This window comes from Peromyscus leucopus, chromosome 8a (assembly GCF_004664715.2).
Source record: "Peromyscus leucopus breed LL Stock chromosome 8a, UCI_PerLeu_2.1, whole genome shotgun sequence".
NCBI lineage: Eukaryota > Metazoa > Chordata > Mammalia > Rodentia > Cricetidae > Peromyscus > Peromyscus leucopus.
This window is the reverse complement of record NC_051085.1, coordinates 23,604,953-23,618,979: the sequence shown is the minus strand read 5'-3', so window position 1 is coordinate 23,618,979 and position 14,027 is coordinate 23,604,953.

The window sequence follows — 14,027 nt, the reverse complement described above, 5'->3', positions numbered from 1 at the left end:
GGAGCACACGAAGGGAGGCATATCCTGCAGACCCAAAGCTGCAGGATCTCCACAGGGCAACAACAGAATATTCAAGAGGATCCCCAATGAGGGCCCACTATCAATGGTGTAGCAGAAACCAGAGGCTTTGAGCCAGACCAATGACTCTTGGCAATGAACACTTGCAAATAAAGGTATCTGGACACAAAAGGATACATTGTATAACTCACTATGTCACACTACGGCTTTGGGGACAAAATTTGTCTACCTTATTTCTTTTCCCTCTTTTTAAAAGAATTTTCTCTTAAATTTTATTTTATTTTTGCAGGGGGGAGGTTGCAAGGGCAGAAGGTGGATACTAAGGAATGGGGAGATGAATGGGATCGAGATGAAATAAAAGACACAAAACATAAATAGAAAGTTTAAAAAAAAGTGTTACATGCAGTGAAGGGTCCAGGAACGTAGACATATAAAATTATAAGCTTAAGAGATTAAAAACTGACAATCATCAGCTCTAAAGGTTAACTGCTAACAATGGCTGTCTGCTTTACAGACAGCTCCTCTGTCAACAGCCAGGGGTTAACTTTTAACCCCCTTACCCCTTATAGCCAACAACTGACTTGGCCAAAGTTAACTTTTTTTTTAATTAATTAATTATCCCCTCCCCCCCCCCATAGCTGAGGACCCAACCCAGGGCCTTGCACTTGCTAGGAAAACGCTCTACCACTGAGATAAATCCCCAACCCCTACAAAATTAACTTTTAATAGTTGTTTCTACGTGATTTCTAGCATGCATCCCATGCCTGATGTTTCTATGTGACTCTTAGCATGCAGCCCATGCCTGATACTATAAAAGGGGGCCAGTACCTGCCTGCATGGCCACAGCCTCAGAATTCCAGCATTGACTGTGGTCTCAGCTGGCTGATAAGCTTTTGTGCCCTGCAGTGTTCTTAATTGTTTCAATTTTTTATTTTTTTGGAATAAAGTTTGCTTCTGGTTTAATAGACTTTGGTGGTCTGTCCCCCATTATTGTGAGACCCTGGATCCAACAACATATAAGTCATAATTTCGTGAGTGTTCGTGATGGTCTACCCTGATGTAAGAAGGTTTGAGGCATTTTCTAGCAAATCTCTTGGCATTTCTGGTGGAGGTGAACTGTTGAGCTACTATGACTATGTCTGATGCTGTTTTGTGTTTCCAGTTTCCAGTACTACGCAGAAAGAGTTGGTGGGTTTGTCTTAGTCCTGAAACTTTTCACTTGCATGTAGACATGGCCAGGTAGCTACATAGAAATTAGTCAGCTTGAAAATCATTGAAGATAGACCCCTCTTCATTATCAGGACCACTCCTATGTCCCCAAACCAAAATCTTAAGGAAGAGGGGAACATCAGAATTATACCTCTGTTATCCTTGGATATTGGAGAATGGTGGGCACGCTCCACGCTAGGGGGATGTCCAGATTCTTGTGTCTTGAAACTAAAGTTAGGCAGAGACGTGTGGATAGCAGCAGAAGCAGGAACAATTTGTTAAGAAGGAACACACTTCCAAAAGAGGAAGCAGGCCAGGGCCAGGAGGAAGGCTAGAAGATCAATGGCTTCCTGTCCAAAAGGTTGTAACCTCTTTTGACATTTGCATATTGCCAGCATTTCCATGCACGTGCTATCTGTAGCGGGCCAGGGTTGGTGGGGGAAGTTCTTTGTCTTCCTCTTTGTCACTGGTTCCTTTCATATGCTAATTTCAGTGTGTGTGTGTGTGTGTGTGTGTGTGTGTGTGTGTGTGTGTGTATGTGTGTGTGTGTGTGTGTGTGGTTTTTCCTACCTCACCTTCTCAGAATTTGAACTATGTCAAAATGAGGGAGAAAGCATCGCAATTTCCCCTCCTTCAGATATAAAATATTGAAAATAATGAAGGGATCGCTGCCCACAAAGAGGAGGAAGGTGGAAGTAGTCTAGGGCTAAAGTTAACCTGTGAGCCTCATTTGCCTGAGGACAGATAACTTCCTAGAATGCTAGGGGCTGTTGTTCTTGTAAGATAACAAGTCACATGTTTTCAGTTCAATAAAAACAAGGTTGGTTGCCCTCAACTGCACCGAATATGTTTGATCATGTGTAGGCTGGGGATACATAGGGAAGAAGTACAGTTAGGATGTATACTTACCCCTGATTGGATGAAAGTGGAAAGCACATAGCTTTTTTTGGGTTTGGCCTTATAGGCATCTGATTAACTTAATTCAGCACCATTCTCTGGGAATCCTGGATATGGACCTTATCAGTGTCCATCTTCCCGGGTAGTCTTCCATAAAGCTTGGTTCAACTGGACAATCATGGGTGGATTCTGTCTTTCTCCTTGCAATTTTCAGGTTTAACAGTAGCTTGTTCCTCCTTTTTGTTGAGGCTTGTCACGAGGGGGCTGTTTTCTCTTGCTGAAACATGGTTACCTTTACAATTTTTACTTTTTCTTGGCTTAATTCTTTAAATGTACTCCATTGCATGATTTAGGGTTAAGATAGTGGCCTCTGAACTGTATCCCTGGCCCTCGGTGGAAACGTGACTTTTTGTGTAGCCAAGAAGACTGCTATCTAGCAGGAGGCTTCCTGGTTATGAACAAAGACAATATCTTCTTCCCCAAGAGTTAATCTAAATGGGCCTAACTACTAGGCAGACAGGAGAATGCCCCTCAGGAGACCTTCCTGTTCCAGAAACGTGAGAATAGCATAAAGTCTGCTTAAACAACTAGATTGGAATAGTGGTCTCTCTGGACATTGTCAACTCACCTGTAAAGGAAATCTCAGCAGGGTGGAGCCAGGCAGATCTCTGTGAGTTCGAGTCCAACCTGGTCTACAGAGTGAGATTCAGGACAGGCATCAAAACTACACAGAGAAACCTTGTCTTGAAAAACCAAGAAAAAAAAAAAAGGAAAATCTCATATTCTTCTGTAATAAACTTTATATTCTCTACCTCATTCTGAGTGTCTCATCTAAATTCTTTTGCTGGAGAGAACAAGAACCAGGGAGCTGAGGGAAGGCCAGAGTGATATCCTGATATCAACACCACCCCTTTTAGACAAATTCTAGATAGAAATTACCTAAATGTATATACAAAGACCTTCTCTGGCTTATAAATATAAGAATCAACGTAAAAGAAAAATAAATATGAGCACACATCTCTCTGCATAAAAAATATAGCAAAAAGGAAAATATTTAAGCCCATACTATTCGGTGTGTGTGTGTGTGTGTGTGTGTGTGTGTGTGTGTGTGTGTGTGAGAGAGAGAGAGAGAGAGAGAGAGAGAGAGAGAATGTGTATGTCTATACAGACATACACGTATACATATATATTTACACACATATACATATGTATAAATACACTCTCCTCTATTGGAATGAGTGGGCCACAGAAGGGAAATACAGAGTGCTTATATGTAGGAAAAGAGAAAAATTTCCAGCTTCTGATTATTAGGCCACTTATAATGCTCTTGAAGAATGGCAGGTGACCCACAGTCCCAAGTTGTAGATGTTTGAGCTTTTCTAAAAGATTCAAGCGAGTCTTGATCTGTTGTCCTTCAGTAGAAACTCTGTAAATCATTTATGCTAGAACAAGGAAAAACCTTCCTTCTAACAATTTCCCCATTCTTGTTTCTTCCCTGATAAGTGGCTTTTGTTCACTCTGGAATACCATGTAGATACTTCTGGGTTTTTTCCCCTTAATTAAAAAAAAAAAAGGAAGGAAGAAAAGAAAAAAAGAAGAAAGGAGCCAGGAGGTGGTGGCACACACCTTTGATCCCAGCATTCTGCAGAGCCAGGCAGATCTCTGTGAGTTCGAGGCCAGCCTGGGCTACCAAGTGAGCTCCAGGAAAGGCACAAAGCTACACAGAGAAACCGTCTTGAAAAACAAAACAAAACAAAACAAAAACAAAAACAAAAAACAAAAAAAAAAGAAAGAAAGAAAGAAGGAAGGAAGGAAAGGAAGAAAGAAAGAGAAAAGAAAAAAGAGGCAAATTCTGAAATGATGACAAAAATCACTGAAATAATTTCTTTTTTACAAACCAGGAACAAAGTTACACTTGCCCTCTGCTCTCTGAAAGAACTTAGCATAACACACATGTGATGTGAACTACCTAATAGTTCTAACATGACTTTATATGTCATTTTATGATTTTGTAGGCATGTTTATATCAGAAACTAATTTGATTTTGATAACTATTTAGAGAAGATGAAAAGAAGAAGAGGAGGAGGAGAGCAAGAAAGAGGAGGAGGAGAAGAAGAGGAACAAGAAAAAGAAGGAGGAGGAAGAGAAATTATTAATTGTTAGCTTTATTTAAAAACAGCAAATGGGACCCAGGAAGATGAACCAGTCTGGCCAGGATAATTTATTTGATGGTAGATAGAGGAATCTGTCTGCAAGTCCTTTCTATCACTCCAGAGGCACTGCCATTATCCCCAAAGTAAACAGATACTGCATAAGTCAGCACTTCCAACCTGCTGGTTAACGTCAGTCTTCTTGGCAATTTTATATTTGTAGATATTTCCTCCTAATCTCAAGGCCAAAACTACTCGTCTAAATCAATCATCATGGTTCTGTCTGGTTATTGTCAAAATAAACATGTAACTGGATGCTTTGGATTTGTATCTTTTTTTTTTTTTGAGACAGTGTCTCTCTGTATAGCCCTGGTTCCCTGGCTGTGCTGGAACTCACTATGTAGACCAGGCTGGCCTAGGACTCATAGAGATCTGGCTGCCTCTACCTCTACCTCAGTGCTGGGATTAAAGTCATGCACCACCATGCCCCTGGAGTTTATATCTTATCGAATACAAATCCAAAACCAAGTGTGGGCAAGAAATAAAAGAACGGAGACAAGTTTATTGCCTGGTATTTCTACTTATTTGTTTTAGTTTGATGTGTAAGAGTGTTTTGCCTGTGTGTGTATGCGTACCACAGGCATACTTGCTGTTCACAGAGTGTAAGTCAGAAGGTGTTCCATGTGGAACTGGAGTTACAGAAGGTTGTGAGCTGACGTTGTGGGTGATGGGAAGTGACTTCAGCAAGAACTTTTAACCGCTGAGCTGTAGGGCCCTGGCCTCCTCCCAATTTGGGTAGCTGTTGCCTGCTTGCAGACCTTGACCAGATGTCCTCCCTATGCTAATTCCCTGCCGGTTTCCACCCTCCTGACTGCTTAAGGGAAGTTCCTTGTTTGTGTATGCTGCATATTGGGCGTTAACAGCTTAGATGCAAGATTGTAAGCATCAGTAGTGAACTTCTGCCCTCTGGGGTTCTCCCATTGTGCTGTAAGCCTGTATTTAAGGTTTCCTCCCTCTTTTCTTTTCTTTCTTTCTTTTCTTTCTGTCTTTCTTTCTTTCTTTTCTTTCTGTCTTTCTTTCTTTCTTTTCTTTCTGTCTTTCTTTCTTTCTTTCTTTCTTTCTTTCTTTCTTTCTTTCTTTCTTTCTTTCTTTCTTTCTTTCTTTCTTTCTTTCTTTCTTTCTTTCTTTTTGGTTTTTCGAGACAGGGTTTCTCTGTGTAGCTTTGTTCCTTTCCTGGATCTCGCTCTGTAGACCAGGCTGGCCTCAAACTCACAAAGATCTGCCTGGCTCTGCCTCATGAGTGCTAGGATTAAAGGTGTGCGCCACCACTGCCCAGCTTCCTCCCTCTTTCAATAAACAGCATTCGGCATTCTGCTGCAGTGAATGACCCGCTGTTTCTTGTCTCTATTTTCGATCCACAGCCCCTCGCTCGGACATGGTGAATGGGCGGTGGTAGCGCGGGCGTTATCGCTACACTGAGCCATCTCTCCACTTCTGAGAGGCGTTTTCAAATCAGTGCCCTTCTTGAATAAAGGAAACTATGTCTAGGGAGCATAAAGGAAAGTCCTTTAGATGTACGCACATCTCTGAGCATGCTCAGTTTAAGGTTAGAATTTAAGACAAAATGATGGTGGACACAGGGAACATGTTCAAGAGGTTTAAATGGGGGACCAAACTATCCCTGAAGTCGCTTAGCTTTCATGACAAAATTTTAGCTGAGAACAAAAGAGAGGCCAGGTTAACGTGGATCGATAGGGAAGTTAGTGTGCCTGCCTGGCTTAGTGACTGACTAGGTCTTCTCACTGGTGATCAAACTGCACTTTACTTCTCATTCCTAAACCTATTCTGTCTAGGCTTCATTGCAAGTACTCTCCCCGGAATCCTCACCTGCCTCATGAAGGCAAACCATCTTGCCTTGCCTGAAATCTACCTTTCATCCAAGGCTTCGGTAACTCCTGAGGCTTGGTAAGCAAAACCTGCTTGTTTTCAATACCTCCCGGCGTGCAGTGAGAAGCTTCGAAGCAAGGCTGGCATTCTCTTAGCTTCTGTCAATTCCTACCTCCTACCTACACAACCGCCAGACAAGCTGCCTGCTTCTGAGTCTTGCGCCACACTCAGAAGCACAACCACCACTTCTTTTGGCTTCTAGATCATTCTCCTACTTGTATGAAACCGGCTCCTGATTCACAAATGCTATCACACAGCTTCTCAAATCCCTGGGGAACCTATGCTCTTGTGGCGAACTCCTAAGGTTGCGTCCACTCACACTTTGTGAAGTGCGGACTTTATCCCTTTGCAAGGACCTTTCCCATTCTTTGGACTCCCTAGTAATTTCTGATCTTCATTTTTCTCTCAATTCTTTCAGCTCCTCTCCAGATCTCTTCCTACATAGCTGATCCTAAAGGTCCATCAGTCCCTGTCCCCGTCCCCGTGTGTCGTGTCTGCCCCCCTCCCCCTGTTGCTCTTGGGAACTTCCCTGCCTCCCTCTAGCTTGCTGTTTCACTACTAAATGAGGTGTAACTTCCTGGGATTATGGTGTGGGGTTGACAGTGTGGCAAGCCAGTTAGGCCCCCTCAATTTGACACCTATTTCTGCCATTTTGTGTGATTCCAACTTGAACAAGTCATTTCATTTTTTTTTTAGGGCTCTCATTTCTTCATTGGGAAGATACAATAATATTGTGTTGATCTCTCCCATTTATATCAATGTCAAGACTGTGATGATATTTTCAAAGTGCTTAGGATGATGCTCAGCACATCAGTGCTCAATAGATGTGTCTCTATTCGAAGCAAACTGCTTGATGCTTCTGAAAAAAAAAATTAATCAAAAAAACCCAAAACCCCCAAAACAAATTAGTGCAAATGCATGTGCACTATGCAAAAGAAAGCCACAAACTGACAAAAAAAAATGCCTTTTAAATTCCTCTCCACGGTTATTGCTAGTTCAAGGAAGACTTAAGGAAATAACTTTGGAGGGCCCAAGCCATTCTGATACCATGTTAACTATTGTTCTCCTCATCAGGCACAACCATGAGTCACAGAATGACTCATGCCTTGTATTATTGTGTCAGGAACAGCAAGGATGTCACGTGACTTTTCCAAGTGTTTTTTAGACCTGAAGAAGTGTCACAGAAAAGTGAACATGAGAACGGATAAGAAAAACTTGGAAAAATGCTCTCTTTAACTGTAATTAGAGAAATGCAAATTACTTGAGATAACACTGTACGCCCTTGAGAGTGAAGTCTACCTGTGTCAGAGGAAGAATGAGAGAGAGAGACTCTGATGGGTTTGGAAATGGTGCAGTCACTTGGCACACTGGGCTCCTATTTGGGAACCAAACATTCTCAAATGCCAAACTGCACAAAACTGAAAGCAGCTTGGTCGACAGAGAGGAGGAAGAACAGTATGTCCACACAGAGGAACGTTACATCTACACATGGATATAAAGATGAAATCTGCCTACAGTAACATGAACGAATCTAAGAACCAGGGTTGGAGGGAAAGGGAGAGACTATGACTCTCACAAGTAAAACACATTTCATAGTTACGGGCCCTTTAACGAAAGCACGTGTCCTACGAAATGTGTTGTCGTTGTGGGAACACCAACACTACAACATATATTTATCCAAACAAAGATGACCACAATGTTTCTAGACAATATAATCTTCTGGAACCACAGTTACACATGTAGTCTATTAATCTTCAAGACATTGCTGTGTGGTACCTAATGGAATAGTGACATTCTTATCCTAAGACATATTTTTCTTTTCTTTTCTTTTCTTTTTTTTTCTTTTTTGCGGCAGGAGTTTGCTATGCTGCATTGTCTAATTTCAATTTCCTGAGCCTGAGGGATCTTCCAGCTTTACTCTCCAGAGCAGTTGGGATTACAGATGCCCAGACACTCAACTGCACCAGGTTTTAGCCTATTATTCTCATTTTACAGATGATGGAACTGAAGTAGAAAGAGTTTAAATAACTTTTACTAGTATTTGGAAATCTTAAGATGCAGCTAACACTTATTGCACATTTACCAGACACCGCACTTTGCTGATGTCATCTGTGTCGTGATAAAATATCCCTTGTAAAATGTTTTTTTTTTTTAAATTGTTTTAGTCTGAAAATTTTCCTTCCTAAGTCACAGCGAAATAGAACGGGATGATCTAGTAACTCACACACTTTCCTAATCGCAGCTCAAAAGTACAAAATCAGACTGTCTGATCATCATTTAAATGGCCTTCTGAACCATTCCCAGGCAGCACTTTTGGAAATCTGGAATCACTGCCAATATTCTGAATTCCTGAGGCCTTAGAGCTGTCTTTTATGTATTTCGCTTAACATATATGCAAAATCATGTTGTATATGTACCTATAGGTATCAAATTCAATTTCCTTCTCTTTCTTTCTTTCTTTTTTTTTTTTTTTTGGTTTTTCGAGACAGGGTTTTTCTGTGTAGCTTTGTGCCTTTCCTGGATCTCACTCTGTAGACCAGGCTGGCCTCCAACTCACAAAGATCCACCTGCCTCTGCCTCTGCCTCTGCCTCCCGAATGCTGGGATTAAAGGTGTGTGCCACCACTGCCCAGCTCAATTTCAATTTCTATAAATTCAGTTTTTCTTTATTTTTTGAGAATTTCATACAGTGTCTTTTGATCATATTCACCCCTCCCAACCCTTACCAAATCCACTCCTCATCCACATCCATCAAAACTTTGTGTCTATTTCCCCCGCTCCCCCCCCCTTTTTTTTTAACTCCTAAGGTCAAATTTGTGTAGCCTAAATATTCTTGGATGTGTGGTCTTCCACTAGCAAGTGGCCAAGTTACCAGAAGCTACATGTGGAAAACTCACTCTGTTTTCCAGCAGCTAATAATTGCCCACAGCTTCACACCCAAGAGTGGGACCTGTGCCCTGCTCCCGTGGGATTTGGTCTGGCTTGGGCTTGGACAGGTCTTGTGCATGCTGTCCCAACAACTCAGTCCACACGCAAAGTTATCCTGCCATGTCCAGAAGACACCATTTCCATGTAGCCATCCATCTTAGACCTCTTCTGCCCTCACTCCCACGATGATCCCGAGCCTGGGGACGAGGTGTGCAGTATATGCGCTTATTTAGTGCTGAACATTTGACAGTCTCTTCTTTCTGTACCTTGGCCAGCTGTGGGGGATGCGAGTTAAAAAAACCATCTACTTCAAATAGAGGCTTCTCTGATGAGGGTTGAGAAATGCATTAATCTGTGGGCATAACAGTAAGTTATTAGAAATTGGTTTATTGCTATGTCCATTTAGAAGATTAATAGTAGTAGGTTATATACCTCCTGGTCTCACCGTACAGCACTTTATCATCCTTCATTCCAATTCATCTAACAATTGATACTGAAAACTCTACATGTGGCTGCAGGCCATGAAGGCTGGTTAATTTTTAAGGATGACTGGCCATTGAGTAGCACTATGTAAAGTATTCTTGGTGCTCCATTATTCTTGAAAGTCCTGAAACTAAACATTTAATTCTAGAGTGTTTTGTTGTTTTGTTTTGTATTCCCCCGCTCTATCAGAAATTTTGGATCTATGCATGCCTGGTCAAGACTATGGGATCCCTACGGAGCTGCCATGGTCAATGGTGTATCTGGTATAGACCACAACATGTGTGATGGTTATCCAGGGACAATTGAGGCAAAGGGCACTGGGGGAGGGGGTTAATTGCCTTTTGGTTTGAAATAGGGGTCAATAGTTTATAAAGACCCATTTTTTTTTTTTCAGTACGTAAAGACTCCCAGGAACATGACTCTCTAGTTTTTTAATGAACTGATTATCTAGCTAGTGGGAGAAACACTAAAACCTTGGGTGGCACCAAACTACAAAGTTCCACAACGATAGAAGCACACCAAAGTGTGAGGAACTAAAGTTTCTTCTCATGAGGGATTCGAACATCATTAAGTCTTAACATTCACATCCTAGTCTAGAGCTGTGCAATTAACTATGGTAATCACTGCTCACATGTGGCTTTTCAAGAAATTAACTTTAAAGAAATTAAAATGATATAAATTATGACAGTTATTCCTCCCACCATTCCAGGCTCATTTTAAGTGTTTCATGAAAGTGTGCGTTTGGTTCTTCTCATAGAGAACAAAGATCTGGTAGAATTGATAGCTGGTAGAAATTATAAAAATTTATTTATGAAAATGAAGGGTTTTATTTGTTGGGAGGCTTGGTACTGCTTCAGAGGCATCACCCATTGCAGGCTTGCTTGTCTTCACTCATTCTTGGTAAGTCGTGTTTCAGGAACACACTCCCACTTATTTTCTAGGTCCCCTATTTCTCAGAATACGAGTTTTCAACACTATCCTCTAATGATTCTCTGGATTTCCTTGGTAAATATGGTGACGTTCCTCTTCTTATCTTTATTAACTTGGTTCTTGTGCCTCTTTGGGTTAAGTGAGGCTAGGGATTTGTCAATCTTGTTTACCTTTTCGAAGACCCAACGTTTTGTTATACTGATTCTTTATACTCTTCTTTCGGTCTCCCTTTCATTAGCCTTTCTCCTCTAATGAACAGATTAAAAAAAAGTGGTCCACATACACTATGGCACTCAGTCATAAAGAGGAACTGTGTTCTTGCAGGAAAAGATGAAAGTGGATAGCAAATTATGTTAAGCAAAATAAGCAAAAAAAATGTTACATTTTTTTCCTCATATGTGCTATCTAGACAAGCGAGTGCGCACTCACACACACCATGAAAGCAGAAGGGGGACTATTTAGGAAATGGAGGGAGACCAGTGGGAGGAGACAGAGTGAGTGAGAGGTACTGGGAGGCGCATATGAGCAAAGTACATATGTACATATGTGTTTGTAAAATGGCATAAGGGAACTCATTATTTTGTACAAATACACACGAATGAGTAAATCCATAAACGGTAATGACATTCGTGATACATCCCCATCATTGTAGAATGATCCATTCAACAGTGCTGATATCAAAGATGAAAGAATCAGTCCATCAACAAGCACTTCTTGGATGTCCTCTTTGGCCAAAGCAGGAAGGCCCTGCCTGCTTTATTCTCCATCACCAGATACCTTAGACTGGAAGATGACAGAGTATGGCCTTAGAGTTTGCTATGAATTGTGACACTTTCCTCAGTAAAGAAACCATCTGTTAGGAGGTCATCGTGGACCAAGTCCACAGGCAAGGGAGTAAGAGGATGTGGCTCTCTGCAGGTTGGAACTCCCCATATGAAAGAGTTCTGATGGGCAGGAGATGGTTGGAGGCACTTTTGACAGTTATAAAAGGTGAGTGTAGTAGGTAGCTGTTCCAGCTTTGACCTGGAAGTACTACCCCCATTGAGGCTTTGGTAACTGTCATGCCTACAAGGCAGGCTGAGACAGGAGCCCTTAAGAGCCGAGATCCAGATGTGCTAGCTCTCTTGGTTTCTAGATCCTGGATGCTGGAGGTAGATCAAGCAGAGTTCTCCAGAGAACACTGCTGGACTGTGCTACACCTTTCCCGGACCCTGTAACCTATCCCTTTACTTGTAAGTTACCCCACAAAATAAACCTCCCTTTTAAATACGTAGAGTTGCCTTAATACTACAACCAATAGGTGAGTGTGTCGCCTTATTTTTGAATTTTATCTAAGTTACCCCTTGGCTTTCCTCTTACTCAGTTTTTGTTTGCTTAAGAGAGGGTCTCACTATGTAGCCCTGGCTGGTGTGGAACTTGCTATGTAGATCAGGCTGGCCTGCTTCTGCCTTCTGTGCACTAGGACAAAAGGCATGTACCACCACACCTAGCCCTCATCTAAGATTTTGCAAATGCATCTCTGAACCGAGAAATTGTGAAGAAATAGACTGCTTGGAGTCTTCATCTGTAGGGTTATGCGGCAGAAGGTAATAAAGTCTCCCTAATGGAAATTAGCAAGCAGGATGGAACAGATATGAAAATAAGGAGGCACCTACACATGGGATACTAGATTATTAAAGTTATTAAATGTATTTTATAAAGCCAGGAGAGCTCTAGTAACTATAAAAGGAGCAGTTGCCATGAACCGATGAGAGAACTAGAAGGAGCTACAGGATATGAGGAGGTAGTTTTCAATGAAAATGTACACTGAGTGCAGTTTATCATTGGTTATTTCCTCCCCGTCTCCCCACTAGTACACACCCTCAAACAGGCATGCCTCCTCATACTTCAATGCACTATACCTTGGACACACTGCAATTCTTTACAAAGGGAAGGTTTGTGGCAAACCTGTGGCAAACAGGTCTATACACACCATTTCCCCAACGGCCCAGGTAATCACTGAAAATTTTAATAATGAAGCAGTTCTTTTTTTTTTTTTTTTTTTTTAATTTGGTTTTTTGAGACAGGGTTTCTCTGTGTAGCTTTGTACCTTTCCTGGAACTCACTTGCTATCCCAGGCTGGCCTTGATCTCACAGAGATCCGCCTGGCTCTGCCTCCGGAGTGCTGGGATTAAAGGCGTGGGCCACCACCGCCGGGCCACCACCGCCCGGCAATGAAGCAGTTCTTAAAGAATTATTTTTCTTACTATTTTTTTAAATTTATTTTTGTTTTATTTGCATTGGTGCTTTTGCTTTCATGTATGTCTATGTGAGGGTGTCGGATCTTGGAGTAACAGACAGTTGTCAGCTGCCATGTGGGTGCTGGGAATTGAACCTGTGTCCTCTGGAAGAGCAGTCAGTGCTCTTAACCTCTGAGCCATCTCTCCAGCCCCTTTTCTTACTATTTTTAAGTGAACATTTTTGAGGGTGAGACTGTGAGTATACGTGTATACATGCACACACATGATTGCAGTTGCCTGTGGAGGAATACAACTTTCCTGGAACTCAAGTTATAAGCAGTTGTGAAATGCCTGACATGGATGCTGGGAATGACTCAGGTCATCAGCAAGAGCAAGAAGCTCTGTTAAACACAGAGCCAAAATACCACAGAGTATTTTGAATTTAAGTATGTACCCTGTTTTAATCCTAATGCCATTGCATACTCAAAAGACAAGAGATAGTTTAAACACAATTCTTACAGGGATGGATATAAAAAAAATAGTGTGACGCATTTTGTTACCTCATGTCTCTGCGGTAGCACTGTATCCAGTAAATGGCAGATGAACGAATCTTTAGGAAAGAAATTCATACTGAATGCATAAATTCCTTTATTGAAAATATTGGAATAGCACTGCATTACATGTAGTTGATATCCATAATGAAGGACCACACATTCCTGTTCAGACAATACTGTTTTAAATAGAGAATCCAGCATCTGGATATGCTCTCACGAGTATAGCGTCATGGACTAAACTAGGTAAGAGTGATCTATAGGCAAACTGACCATCCTGTTCATTAACAGCATGTGGTTACAAATGGCATCCATGGTGAGCATAATCACCACAAGATATTTCTGGGATCTCACCAACTCATGAGTATGAGCAGACCAAGTTCAAATTATGTGTTTTTAACCAAGAGTCCTCAATGGGAGAATGCAGGTGAAAAGTGTGTATCTGGTCTACAGATTTAAAATTTTATAGCATTCATTAAACTAGCACGGAATGGCAGTGAGTATAACAATTGATGACCTGACAGAGGCCACTGGGTGTGTTCTTTTCTTACAAGGAGTCTAAAATTGAAGAAAAACTTAAAGAAAATATCCTGAACGTAAACAGATATGTAAACACAGTATGCTAATTTTCCTTTCAATAATGAGTGGGGAAATAATTTGTGATAGACTACTTTTCAGCTTTGGCTATTATTGAAA